Source organism: Perognathus longimembris, chromosome 6 (assembly GCF_023159225.1).
Source record: "Perognathus longimembris pacificus isolate PPM17 chromosome 6, ASM2315922v1, whole genome shotgun sequence".
Classification (NCBI taxonomy): Eukaryota; Metazoa; Chordata; class Mammalia; order Rodentia; family Heteromyidae; genus Perognathus; species Perognathus longimembris.
In genome coordinates, this window is record NC_063166.1 from 33,423,358 (window position 1) to 33,438,408 (window position 15,051).

General features: G+C 40.5%; 1 long non-coding RNA gene across 1 annotated transcript; it reads left to right on the plus strand.

The window, feature by feature from the left end:
• Positions 1-935: 935 nt before the first annotated feature.
• On the plus strand, positions 936-13,132 carry LOC125352268. The gene is made up of 4 exons (XR_007211154.1): positions 936-946; positions 11,686-11,690; positions 12,434-12,437; positions 12,725-13,132. It is a non-coding gene; the product is annotated as an uncharacterized LOC125352268 (long non-coding RNA).
• The last annotated feature ends 1,919 nt before the right edge of the window (positions 13,133-15,051 follow it).

Below are 15,051 nucleotides of genomic sequence, written 5' to 3' on the forward strand. Positions count from 1 at the left end.
TCCTTATTTATCTATACCCATAATTTATGTCTATCTATACATGTATAACTATATATCTCTATATCAATATCTATTTATACATCTGTACCTACATCTTTGTTCATCATGTCTGTTTATCATCTGTCTCTTTCTATAAGACAGAGGGGGCTATGCACTCTTTCCTCTTCCTCCTCCTCTTTTTCCTCCTCCTCCCCTTCCTCCTCCTACTTCTCCTGATGCTAATCCTGTTTTGGGGTCCCAATCTCATCAAACCTAATTAACTCCCAAAGGCCCTCCCTCAAGATAATATCACCTTAGAGCATAGAGATTTATCATATGAATTTTGGCCAAACACAGATATTCAGTTCCTAACAATTTCTACACAGTGCTTCATGATATTTTGTTTTAGGAGTTACAAATATTCATAAAGGGAATCACTTTGTGCATATATTTTTATATCTTTTCCAGTATCAGTATATCAATATCAATATTATAGATTCTAGAAGTAGGATTGCTGGTGAAAAGCTGCATAGAGAGAACACACACACACACACGCACACACACACACACACATAAATGTTGTGAAATAGCCACAAAAAATGTTCTGTGTCTTCCTATCTGCAGTGTTTGACGTTGCCTGTTTCCTTACCTAATTGTTGTACATTTGGATGTTTGCCAATAACAACAGTTACTTTTTTATTGTGGCAAAAGATACACAACGAGAAATCCACCCTCTTAGCAAATTTTCATGTGTACAATACATTACTGTTAACTATATGTTCATTGTTATATAATATACATTGTAAATATGTAGAAAATTTTCATCTTGCACAACTGGAATTTTATAGCCACTAAACAGTAGCTTCCTGCTTTCCATTTATCCCTTCTCTTGACAATTATCATTCTACTTTTTACTACGTATTTGACTTCTAGGTAGATACTTTACAAAAGAACTCATACTGTATTTGTTCTCCCATGACTGTCTTATTTCACTTGCCAAAGGTCCTCAAGCTTCATCTATGCTGTAGCATATGATAAAATTTCATTCTTTCTAGGAATAAATACTATTCTGTTGTGGTACATAGTATACCACATTTTCTTTATCCATCTTTCATCAAGGGACATTTAGGTTGCTTCCATGCTTGGATATTGTGACTAATGCTGCTATGAACATAAGAACACAAATATCTCTTTAAAGTCTTGTTTTTAGTTCTTTTGGATTAGATACCCAAGAGTGGGATTGATCGTTGGTAATTCTATTTACATTTTTAAAAAGAAACTTCTTTAGTGCCTTTCATGGCAGTTGTTTCATTTCACATTGCCAACAACAGTGTACAAATATTCAAATTTCTTCAAATCCTGCTAATATTTGTAATTTCCTACTTACATGTACATGTACTCTACTATGTGTATGTATATGTATGTGTATGTGCTTGTGTGCCTGTACATACCAGTCTGACAAGTATAAGGTGATATATCATTCCAGGAATTTTTTTTAATTTTTAAAATTTTATTGTAAAAATGATTCACAGAGGAGTTACAGTTACATAAGTCAGGGAATGAGTACATTTCCTTTTGAACAGTGTCACTCCCTCCTTCGTTCTCTGTTTTTCCTATCCTGACTTCCCTCTCCCACGAGTTATATAGTTCATTTCCAATGTAGTATCTAGTGGGTTTCACTGCTGAATTGATTCAACCTTTGTCCCATTGTTTCTGTTCTTCCTCTTCTCCTCCCCAAATCAGATAAACTCATATACAAGACAAAGGGTACAGAAATTTAAAAATGACAAAAGGGAAAAATACAAGGGAAAAAAGAACTATAAATAGTACAATAAAAAACCTCTTGCTTCCCTTTCTCAGAGTTCATTTTGATATCATAATTTTATATGATCATATACACATAGTTATTGAGCTCTTCAGTCCTCTCCTAAGCATATTCTTCTTTGTTCTCATTGTGTGAATGTTTAGACTGCTGTTTAATCATGTCCAGGTGTAATTATTTGTTTCTTACTATCCATTGGATTTACTTCTAGATTTATAGGTGTATTTTAATTATTTCAAATGAGAGAAGTAATGCAACCTTACATTTCTTTGGGTCTGGGGTTCTTCACTTAGTATAATATTTTCCAAGTCTCCATTTCCTTACAAATAATAATTTCCTGATGGAAACATACAATTCCATTATGTGTATATATACCACATTTTCTTGATCTGTTCATCCACTGTGGAGCATCTGGGTTGATTACATATCTTGGCAATGGTAAAGAATGCTGCAATGAACATGGTTGTGCTGGTGGCTTTAGTGTAGCCTGGTTTGTAGTCTATTGGATATTGATGGGTCACAGGGACCTTTTGAGGAACTTCCACACTGATTTCCAGAGTGGTTGAACAAGTTTACATTCCCACCAACAGTATATTAGCATTTCCTTTTGGCCACATCCCTGTCAATATCTGCTATTGCTGTTAGTTTTCTTGATAATGGCCATTCTACTAGAGTGAGGTGGAATCTCAGTGTTGTTTTGATTTGCATTTCTTTTACTGCCAGAGATGTTGAACACCTCTTTATATGTCTATTAGCCATTCCTATTTCTTCAGAGAAGTCTCTCTTTAAGTCTTTAGCCGCCCCCCCCCCCTTTTTATTTTACCTCTGGGCATTGAACTTACCTTCAAGCACAGCTCCCAATCCTTTTGATTTCCGTTTGTTTTCCAGATAGTCTTGAACCATGATCTTCCTACCTCAGCTTCCCAAGTAGCTGGTATGATAGTGTGTGCTACGAGGCCTGGCTCATTGTACATTTCCATTTCCATGATGATTAATGATATTCAGTGTCTTTACCTATATCTGTTGGCTATTTTTGTGACTTTGGACAAAAGCCTTAATTGGACTATTGACCATGAGCTCCTTATTTGCTTTTGATATTAATTTCTTGTCAAGTATACCGTAGCAAATGTTTTCTTCCAATCTGTAGATTAGGTTTTCATTGTTAATTATTTCCTGTGCAATATAGGATAATTTTCAGTTTGATACAATCCTATTTGTCAATTTCTGCTCTTTGGTATCATTTTGGACACTAATGTCATAAAGCTTTTCCAGTATATTTTTTATGAGAAATTTTACATTTTCAATACATTAAGACTTTAGTCTGTGTGCACTTGATTTTTGTGTATGGTATAAGATAAGAGTTCAATTTTGTTCTTTCACACATGAATATCCATTTCCCATCATCATTTTTTAGAGAGCTTTCAATCCTCCATTAAATGGGGAATTCACCACTCAAATCTCCATTTTCACACAAGCTCTTCTTCTGTGTATTTAACTCTATTTTTTCCCTTTTAAAGTATACTGTCAGTTGGGCATGGGTGGCTTATGCTTGTAATTTTACCTACTCAGAAGGCTGAGCTCTGAGAATAACAGTTTGAAGCCAGTCTAGGCAGGAAAGCCTAGAGATTCTTGCCTTCATTTAGCTACCTCAAAAAAAAAAAAAAAAAGCTGGAAGTAGAACTGTAGCTCAAATGGTATAGCACTATCCTTGAACCAAAAAACTGAAGGACAGTACCTAGGTCCTGAGTGTAAGCCCCAAGTGTGTGGGTGTGTGCATTCACACACTGTGTATATTGTTAGATGGGGTAAGGGCTCATCTACTCTTCTATGATCTATTGTAGCTTATGTTACATCGCCAAGGACTCTGTTTCCAAATAAGGTCATATTCTGAAGTATGGAGCTTTAAGTTTTCACCCTAATTCACCCCTTTATTTTGGGGCACAATTCAACTCATAATAGATAGTCTGCTCTTGTGCAGACTGCCTTGGATATTTATCCTTGCCCTCATGTGACCTCAATTTCAAGGCATAAAAATTTCTCTTTTAAAGGAAATAGGGAAAATATTTCTTAAATTTTCCATGATGTACATGTAGGAAAATAAAGTACTGCTTTTTTTTTGTTGTTGTTGTTGTTTTTGTTGTTTTTTGGCTAGTCCTGGGCCTTGGACTCAGGGCCTGAGCACTGTCCCTGGCTTCCTTTTGCTCAAGGCTAGCACTCTGGCACTTGAGCCACAGCGCCACTTCTGGCCGTTTTCTGTATATGTGGTGCTGGGGAATCGAACCCAGGGCCTCACGTATACGAGGCAAGCTCTCTTGCCACTAGGCCATATCCCCAGCCCCAAAGTACTGCTTTTTAAAGAAAAATTTAAAGATAACCACAACGAATTTTTTAAAAATTGAAGCTATATATATATTATTTTTGTAGATCATAACTAGAAGGCATAGACATGTACAAATTCTAAAAATTTAGAGACATTAGTAGAATATAAAGCAGATCTGTCTGCTGAAAGAACAGGAAAGGCTAAAAGGGAACAAATTGATACAGATTAAATTATCAGAACAAACCTTTCTTCTGACAACATTCAAACCTCTGAATAGAACATAAAAGATATTCTCTTAAATTATTCAAAGGACTATAATGATGTAAAGCATTGCCAATTATGATGTATGGGCAAAGGAAATCCAAGGAAGTAAGGAAGGACAGAAGCCTGGTGGGTTTTTCCCATTGTTTTTCCTGGGGTTTAAACTCAGGGCTTGGCTGCTGTTCTTGAGCTCTTTTGCGCAAGGCTAACATTCTACCACTTGGAGCCACAGATCTACTTCCAGTTTTTGAGTGGTTAATTGGAGACGAGTTTTATGGCCCTCAAATCTCAGACTCCTGAATAGCTCTGGTGGGACTCATCAAAGAAAGTTATCTTACTATAATTGCTTTGGAAGACATTGTGATAGTTTTTTTAAATACAGTTAATCCTTTACTAACCACCTGACCCACCAATTTATCCCCAAGAGAAAAATAAATAGTGTTGGGAATATAGCTTGGTTGTAGAATACTTGTCTAGCATGAGCAGAGCCGAGAGAGAGAGAGAGAGAGAGAGAGAGAGAGAGAGAGTACAAAGACAGACACACAAAGTCATGTTTACAAAATGTTTGCAAATGTTGTTCATTTATATTACTAAGGCTGCTTATGAATAGTGGTGTTATTGGTAGTAACTGAACCCTGGAAAGAATGTGGATGTCTATGATATGGTGAATGGAAAAATAAATTGTAATATATTTACAATATTAATTACTCCTTAAGAGTAAAACGAACATATTACTTCATTAAGCAATATGGATCAATCTCAAAAATATTGTGCTGAGTATAAGTAGGTAAACACAAAAGAGTACAAATTGCATGATGGCATATGAACTTACAGAGAGTTGTAAACTAATCTGTAATACTAGGAAGCAGATTGGTGTCCCCATGGGCAGAGAGTGGATGAATGACTTTAATGAACAGGAGAGAGATTTCTGGGAGAAAATGCACTGCATCTTGACATGGTGATGGTAACACAGTTATAAGCATTTGTCCAAAGTCACTTATGGATAAAAATGAAGGTGTGCAAGTTTTATTTTATGTAATTTATAGCTTAATGACATTGTTTAAAAATTAAGGGAAATGGGGTCTTAGATTTCTGGAGCTACAAGGTACCTAGCACTGGGTAAGTCTTTCTTTACATTAAGGTTTTAAAAGCCTCAACAATTTTTCATTGACAGCATTGGCCACCATAACAAAAATAAACTGGGCATGGTGGAGAATATCTGGACTATAGCTCCAGCTACTGGGGGTGGGGGTGAAGTTGGAGGATTGCTATAACCAAGATGATTTATGTCAGCCCGAATCACATAAATTCTATCTCTAGAAGGAAAAATAAATCAAGTCTTAATAGATATAATGCACCATGGGCAAAAGAACAGCAGAAGTGTCAGTTTGCAGAAGTAACTTTGAACAGGTATTAGGTGGTAAAATTATTGGATATACAGAGTGTAAGACAACCATGCTCATTGTTCTTTTAGAAATATATATGCTGAGAAGATAATTACCAAAGACAACTAAACAAATACAAATAGAACAAGAAATAGATACTAGAAATACTAAACTTAAAAAATGTGTTGGCTGTGTTAAACAGCAGACTTAACTCTGCTTAAAAGAAAACTAGCAAACTGAAAGGTAGGTCAAAATAAATTATCTATGATGTAATATAGAGAAACAAAAGGATGTAAAATATGAAAAAAGGGTAAAATGACATGGGGAATAAAGTGAGCCCTAACATGTCTACTTGGGATTCCAGAAAAGTAGAGAAAAATGCTGAGTGCTGATGGCTGGTGTCTGCAATCCTAGCTGCTCAGAAGGCCGAGCTTTGCAGATCAAGGCTCAATGCCAGCTTGGGCAGAGAAATCTGAGAACCTCTTATTTCCAGGTATCAAGCAGACAGAATGTTGAGCTCCAGCCGTGAGTGAAAAAGAAAGACTTTGAGGCCCAGCATGGCAGGGGAGGGGGGGAAAGAAAAGAAAAAGAAAAAAAGGAGAAAAGTACAGGACAAAAATGGAAACATGGGAGGGGCAATAATAGAAAAAAAGATAAATGAGAATTCTCTATAACTAATAAAAGATCACCTACTCAGCTAGGCACTGTGATTTATGCCTGTAATCCCAAAGATTTGGGAGCCAGAGATCAGAAGGATTTAATTTCCAAGGCCAGGCTCAGCAAAAAGTTAGCAAGACCCCATTTCAACAAATATGCCGGACATAGTGGTGCAGCCTTGTAATCTCACCTCCGTAAGAGGATGATAGGGGTTCCTGGCAAGTCCCCACAAAAAATGAGATCAGATCCCATGTGATAAAATAATACCAAGACCATAGATCTGGGGCATGGTTCAAGAAGCAAGTGCCAGTAAAGTAAAAAAAATAAATTACTCATATAACCTGAAATAAATGATAATAAAATAATAAATACTGACAAAACTGCAGATAACCAAGGACAGATTTAATTAGGAAAGCAATTGCAGACTACTCACCGTTAACATGAAATATACACTTCTCAATAACATCGGTTTAAACCAAGCCTATATGCTGAAAAGAAAATAATTGATAATATAATCTTATATTTTGTAGTTAGCAAAGGAAAAAAACCTTTAGAAACACAAGCTAGAAAAACAAGCTCACTTCATTTCATTTTAGATATTTATAACCCAAGATAATTCATTCTTAGTTGAACCTCACTAAAGGAAAAGATTTCAAACATTTATTATTTATTTCATTAGCACTCACTAAAAGAAATTTTAATAGAAATTAAAGGAAGATAAAAAATGTCTACTGTCACTAGAGGATATGATGCATGAAGAAAGAATGACAACAGTGGAAAATAAACAAAAATTGATAAGCTAAAATAAAAATAAGTAAATTACATTTAGTGATTATATATTATACAGTCATCAAATTAGAACTATAATGTGAATTTATTCAAAATCCTGAAGGAAAAGAAACTTTTCTAGCAAATCACGTTAAACAAAATAGGCTTAAAGGAAAGCAGAAAACCAGAGTGGTTTGTGTTCTTAAGAAAGAAAGAAAGAAAGAAAGAAAGAAAGAAAGAAAGAAAGAAAGAAAGAAAGAAAGCTGTTCCACTGCATGCATGGAGTCTTGGCCAGAGACATCTTCATTTGTGTCAATGACCACAGTCACCTTGGTATCTGGTGTCCAGATAATCCTGGACAACAGCTGCTCACAGTTAGGATGCAAAATCCTGATTATTTCTACCTGAATACTCAGCATTTTTTGCATGTAACTTTGGGACTAATGTGGCTGTTTATCTGCCAGCTACTGCATTGTTATTCTAGGCAGGAGTAACGCAGAAGTAAAGAACAAAAATCAGCATATACTTGCTAGAAGATTCTGTGTCTTTTCGAAAACAAAACAAGAGAAGCAAGGGCGTTCTTTGAAATTCTACCCAAAAGACTTTTGCTGAGGTTTAATTACTAGGTGATGTAGTCCTTTTAGTGATGCAAGAGATAGGTGATTTTAACTGGACAGATTACCATTCTATTTAGCTACTCCACAGGAGTAGATGGACCCCACTCAAAACTTTGTCTACAGTTTGACAGAACACATTATATATGCACCTGAAAATTATGATAAGTTCAATACCTTGAGAAACATGGAAGTGTTATGGGGAGAAGAGGTCAAGCTCCCAGGAAGGGCTAAAGATGGCTTAAGAGGGTGAGGAAAGGAGACTGGCTATGGTGTGTGTGTGTGTGTGTGTGTGTGTGTGTGTGTGTGTGTGTGTGTGTGTGTGTTTTGAATTTCCTACTAGCACTGAACTAAAGAACACTGGTCTTTCTCATCAGCTTGCCTAGATGTGGGTAGGAGTGAAAGAGGCAGTGGTGTCCTGTGAGGCTTCAGCAGTGATACATCCAAAAAATAAAAAGGCAAATTCTTCATCAAAATTTACTCCTAATGTTTGATGACTTCAATGGGCCATGCTTCATATAATCAAATTTAGACCTATTTACATTAGCTATTGTGGGGCTGTCTGAGGCCTATGAGTCTAGCAAGTACATCTGATCTGATGTATGTCTTGCACAAGAGCCTGGAATTGTGTGTTCTGAGAAAGGAAGGTTTTATTCATTATCAGTGATATCTGGAATTCCACTGGGGATGAGAGTCTTGATGAGGCAGCCTGGCTTTGGTCTGTGCAGGGTATTCGCATAGTTCTTTACCCTAAAAGGAAAACATTGGAAAAAGAATTGCTTTTATTACAATTGGCCCAGGCTAGACAGTAATCATTGGAAATGGCTCCAGAATCTGGAAAACTGCAGATCGGGCCAATTTCCAGCCAGGGAATCCAGCACCAAGGTGGTTGACTGCCAAAAACAAGGTCATATCTTCATTAAGGAATGAAGAGCAGCAGCTTGCCAATAGGATTCATAATTTATGATGGTGATTGTTCCATTCAAAGGTGTGCAGCTGGGGGCTGGGAATGTGGCTTAGTGGTAGAGTGCTTGCCTAGCATGCACCAAGTCCTGGGTTCAATTCCTCAGCATCACATCAACAGAAAAACCTGGAAGTGGTGCTGTGGCTCGAGAGGTAGAGTGCTAACCTTGAGCAAAAAGAAGCAAAGATTAGTGCTCAGGCCCTGAGTCCAAGCTCCAGGACTGGCAAAAAAAAAAAAAAAAAAAAAAAAAGTGTACACCTGGGTACCCATGGCTCACACCTGTAGCTCCAGAATTTGAAGATTAGAATTTGAAGCCAGTCTGAAGAAGAAAGTCCATGATACTCTTTTCTCCAATTAAACACACACACAGGGCTGGGGATATAGCCTAGTGGCAAGAGTGCCTGCCTCGGATACACGAGGCCCTAGGTTCGATTCCCCAGCACCACATATACAGAAAACGGCCAGAAGCGGCGCTGTGGCTCAAGTGGCAGAGTGCTAGCCTTGAGTGGGAAGAAGCCAGGGACAGTGCTCAGGCCCTGAGTCCAAGGCCCACGACTGGCCAAAACACACACACACACACACACACACACACACACACACACACACGTTGGATGTGGAGCTGTGGATCAAATGGTAGAGCACTAGCCTGAGTGAAAACAAAAAGCTAAGGGTCAGTGCCCAAGCCCTGAGTTCAAGTCATGGAACTGGTAAAAACAAAACAAAAAGAAAAGAAATTTCTTCACTGTTCCTCAGTTAATCTCATTGTACTTACCTTTGGCTAAAGGAACTTTCTCAAGCATGTGGCATTTGGTATAAGATACTTTGGATGGATCTGGCTTCCACATCTGTAGGTGAGATGTGCTACAGGGTTCTGGGTTTGTAAGAACCAGAAGGGTGGGAAGTCCTGCCTTGTGCTGACATCACTACATGGGCTACTGCGGGGGGCGGGACACTGGAGGAATGTTTGGAGGGGTTGGAGCAGTTGGCTTAGGGTCTGGGAACCCTGTATATAGGCTGTATGTTTTGAGGAGCCAGGGAAAGGGAGGGAGGGAGGAAGAGAGGGAGAAAGAGAGAGAGAGAGACAGAGACACAGAGAGGAGAGAGGGGGGGAATGCTTGTCTCATATACATGAAGCCCTGGGTTCAATTCTTTAGCACCACATATATAGAAAAAGTTGTGGCTCAAGTGGTAGAATGCTAGCCTTGAGCAAAAAGAAGCCAGGGACAGTGCTCAGGCCTTGAGTTCAAGCCCCAGGACTGGCAAAAACAAACAAACAAACAAAACAAAAAAACTCCTTTGTCACCCTGACCATGCCTCCGTGCATCTGGTCTTGGCTCCTGGGAAGCGCCTTGTAGATGAGTGCCTTGGTCCTCAGGGGGATGGCTGCTGAGAGACACTTCTCAGCCCCGAGCCTCCCTGGAGTATCTGTTTCCTGAGGGCCAATGCAGACAGGGATCATTTGAAAACCCTCTGGGGGTGAGTCTGCTGGGCAGGCCTGCATCTGGGGAGATAAGATGTAGTGAAAGGCTGGATGCACCACTACTTCCTGAGTCTCAGGTCAGGATGAGACATGGACCACACCTCCTGGGACTTCATGGAGAAGTCATCTGGGACTTCCTTGGGAAATCATCTGGGACTTCATGGAAAAGTCATCTGGAACTTCTTTGGAAGTCATCTGGGCTGGACAGGCCACATTTGGGGAGAGTCGGAGGAAGGTTGGGCACAGTGTTACTCCCCTGGTCTGAGGTCTGGACAAAACGAGATGTTGCCTATGCCTCCTGGGACTTCTTTGAGAAGTCATCTGGGACATGTGGGTTAAGTATCTGTGGCTACTTGTCTGTCTGTTTGTTATTAGTTCTATCTGACACTTACTCCTTTTATCCAGGATGGGACAAGAAGCCTCTGTGTGTTCACCCTGGGAATGTATGATGAACAACTTTTTTTCTTTTAAACAAAAGGCTTCCTAACTTGGATATTCCTGTAATCCTTATTATCTCAAGACCCTCTGAGAATTAGAGTGGCCTTCTTTTGATGTTGGATGGTCATCTGAAGGAACTTGTGGCCTCCACAGAGCATACAGGTTTCAGGAAGTGGCTTTTAGAAATTCTGGACATCCTGATCAGGTTCCCTATATTATGGTGTGGATTGACTTGGTAATGAACAAGCCTCCATGGCTTAAGAAGTCTTGAAAACAATGTCCTAAAGTTCTTGTAAGCAAAATTTTAACTGAAAAATCTTCCCCAGTGTTACAGGATCCCCTGGAAGAAGACCTACTGGTGAACTCTCCCACTTTTTCTGTGCCATCAGCACCTTCAATGTTACCCCACCCCCACCCCATATGAGAAGTGGTTCCTGTACCACCCTGAGGGCTCGCCCAAGGATCAGACCAGAGCCTCCTTACTACCCCTGAGGCAGGCACCAACACCTGGAGGAGACTGGGGACAGGCCCCCTTTCTAATGTATGTTCTCTTTACAACTAGTGACCTGTATAACTGGAAACAACAAAATCCGTCCTTTTCTCGAAATACCCCAGGGGCTCATCTCATTATTGGAGACAGTATTCTTTACATACCAGTCCCCCTAGGATGATTGCTGGCAACATCTACAGGTGCTTTTCACCTGGGAAGAAAGGGAGCACATGGGGCACAGTGACTTGAAAAGGCCATCCTTGGATCAGATGGCTCCCCCACTGATGACCCAGTCCATTTGGGACCAGTCTTTCCTCTGACTCACCCAAGCTGGGAATATAACAGTGATCTAGGTAGGGAGGTGCTTACCAACTATTGCCAGACTCTGTTAGCAGGGATATGGGCAGTGGCTAGAAAGCCAACTAATTTATCTAAAGTTAGTGAGACTGCATAGCTTTCCAGTGAGTCCCTCACTGCATTTCTGGAATGGCTCTTGGAGGCCTATAGGACCTGTACACCTATAGATCCCGAGGCCCCGGAGAATTGGAGAGCCCTAAATATGGCCTTTGTTACTTAGTTAGCCCTAGATATTAGAAAAAAGATTCACAAGTTAGAAGGTTTTGAGGGAAAATGTTAGTTGAGCTGGCAGCAGCTGCCCAGTGGGTATTTGATAACAGAGATATATACTGGAGGAAAAACAGTTAAAAAGGACCATTTGAGTTTTAGTAGCAGCACCTGGACAGAGATCAAGAACCCCTTGGCTACAGCATAACTCATTTGCAAGTGGCCATAGGGAACCTCTAGGATGAGACTAATGTGTATATTGCAAGGAAAACTGACATTGGAAAAGGGCAATGTCAAAGGAAGAGAAAGAAGGAGGCTCAGATTCTAAACCTAGGTGAGAATGCAGAACGATGGGGCTGGGGCTCTGTCCTCACCCCTGCAGAGCCCATGGCAACATTGCAAATAGAGGGCAAAAATACAAAACTTCTTGTGGCTACTGGAGTTTCCTATTTGGTATTGAAAAAAACCATAAGGACCAATAACTAAACAATGACTAAATGTCCAAGGGGCCACTGCAAAGATTGAATCCCATCCATGGTCCCTGGCTAGAATAACCAATCTGGGAAAAGAAATGACTACTCATTCCTTTCTCATCATTCCAGATCCTTATCCACTCCTGGGATGAGACTTGTTGAAAAAATTAAAAGCCATAATTTCTCTTCAAGAAGAAGATATGAAATTATCATTAGAGAAAGGTTCCCCAGTTAGTCTGCTGGTAAATTGTCCCCTTGGAGAAGAGTACATGTTGCTTCTCCCAGAAGACAAACAGCCTCTACCTTTCCTGACTTACTTCCAAAACTAGGTTCCTGGGGGTTTGGGTGGAGACTATCCTACCTGGGCTGGCAGCCCAACAGTGGCCCATCATTGTCCAATTAGCCCATCATCCACTGCTGGTCAGAGTGAGACAATATCCCACCCATATGAGCAAAGGCAAAGAAGGGACTACCTGTGCACACCATCCACCCTATGGTACTCTTCTCAGCATGCTTTCTCAGCCAGCCATTGGCCAAGGTGAGCCAACTCATATTTGCCTTTGAGTAGACAGACCCAGAAAGGGGATTTCCAGGACAACTGACTTGGACCAGCTTGCCACAAGATTTAAAAAACTCCCCCACCTTATTGGATGAGGCCTTGAGCCAGGACCGTTTAAATTTTAGGTGGTTACACCCTGAGACTGCTCTATTACAACATGTTGATGACCTGCTGCTGGCAGCCAGGACACATGAGGAATGTCAGCAGGCCACAGAGGACCTTCTTGTCACCCTGTGCCAACTGGAGCATCAAGCTCCTGTTAAAAAGGCCCAATTGTGCACCCAGAAAGCCAACCTCTTTAGGATACCAGCTGGAAAAAAGGGAAGCTTATTCTCTCCTTAAGCAGGATAGAGGCAGTTTTGAGGATATTGATGCCTCAGACCATGAAGCAGGTCAGGGAATTTCTGAGAGCCATGGACTACTGAAGACTATGGATCCTGGGGTTTACAGAAATCTCTAAAGCACTCTATTCCAGCACAGCCGGACAAGAAGGTCCTTTGGAATGGGACAGGCTGAGCAGATGGCCTTCAAGATGTTAAAACCGGCTTTAATATCAGCCCCCGCCTTGGCCTTGCTGGATCTCATAAGCCTTTTCAGCTCTGTGTGTCAGAAACCAGAGGTGTTGCCAAGGGAGTTCAGATCTAGACCTCTGGGCCTTGGTAAAGACCAGTGGCCTACCTCTCCAAATGACGGGACTCAGTGGCACCCAGTTGTCCGTCTTGTTTGAGAGCAATAGCCACAACAGCTATCCTGGTAAAAGAGGCTGATAAACTAAATCTGGGACAAGAACTGCAGGTGACTTCACTGCACTTGGTGGGAGCCTTATTTAGAACCATGCTTGCAAGGTGGCTAACAAATGCCTGAGTTACACAGTACCAGGCCCAGTTACTACATCAGCCAAGAATCACATTCATAAACGTATACACTCTCAACCCTGCTACTCTTCTCCCTGATAAAGACCCCAGTGAGCCCATCCATGACTGTGCTGAAATACTGCAGAACATCGGTGGACTTCAGGGAAACCTGACTGACATTCCTGGGGTGACACCTGATGAGGCACTTTTCACAGAAGGAAGTAGTTTTGTCAAGGATGGAGTTCAGTGTGCAGGGAGAGCCATGGTGTCAGCAGATAAAGTAATTTGGGCACAGTCTATAAGTGCAACCTCAGATCAGAGAGATGAACTAATCACACTTATTCAAGCCTTGCGATGGGCAAAAGGAAAAATACATTAATATTTACACAAACAGCTGGTATACTTTTGCTACAGGCCATATTCATGGGGCCCTGTGTAAGGAAAGAGGACTCTTTAACTTCTGGAGGAAAACAAAAAACATTGAAGAGATATTGGCTCTCCTGGACGCCATTTGGTTTTTCTAAAAGGTGGCCATTATTCATTGTAAGGGTCATCAAAAAGAAGAGACTCCTGATGTGCAGGGAAACAACTAACCTGATCAGGCAGCTTGGGAGGCCATCTAAAGCCAGTGGGGCCTCTAGAGCTCCTAGTCATTACACCCCTACCAGAGCTGCCAGAAAGGCCTACTATTCAAAAGAAGACTTAAAACTGGAAAAGACCTTCCCTGCTGAGACAGAATGGATGGATAGTCATCCCTCAGGCCCTGGGACAGACCTTGGTTACACTGACACATCAAAACACTCATGTAGGGAAAACTCGCCTGAGTCAGTTATTGCGAAAACATTTCTGCATTCCCCATTTAAAAGACCTAGTCTCTGATGTGGTGTTCAGATATGTAAGTCGCCAACAGGTAAATGCCAGAAAGATGGAACATGTGGAGAGGGCACGTAAATGAGGAACCTCACCTGGTAAATTTTGGGAAGTGGACTTCGTGGAAGTAAAGTTTGCATATCGGTATCTGTTAGTACTAGTGGACACTTCTTCAGGCTGGGCTTTGTCATTCCTGACAAAAACTGAAACCGCTCAGGTAACAGAAAATTACTTCATGAAATAATTCCTCAATTTGGCTTACCTTTAGCAGTGGGTTCCAACAATGGCCCAGCCTTCATGGCCCAAATTACTCAATTTGTAAAAGAAAAATTTGTAAAAGAAAAATGATATCTCCAGAATCCAAAATAGCCTAAGAGACATTAGGCTTATTTGAGTTTGGAGTTTGGTGGCTGGAAGGGCCAGTAATTGTTTCTTGACTTGTCAAGGATGGGACAACCCTTGGCTTTCAGGAATTTAATCAATAAACCTTGTAAATGAGTCAGGGGAGCTTTTTTTTTGTGAACATTCACTTGGTCCTAAGTGATTTTTGTCA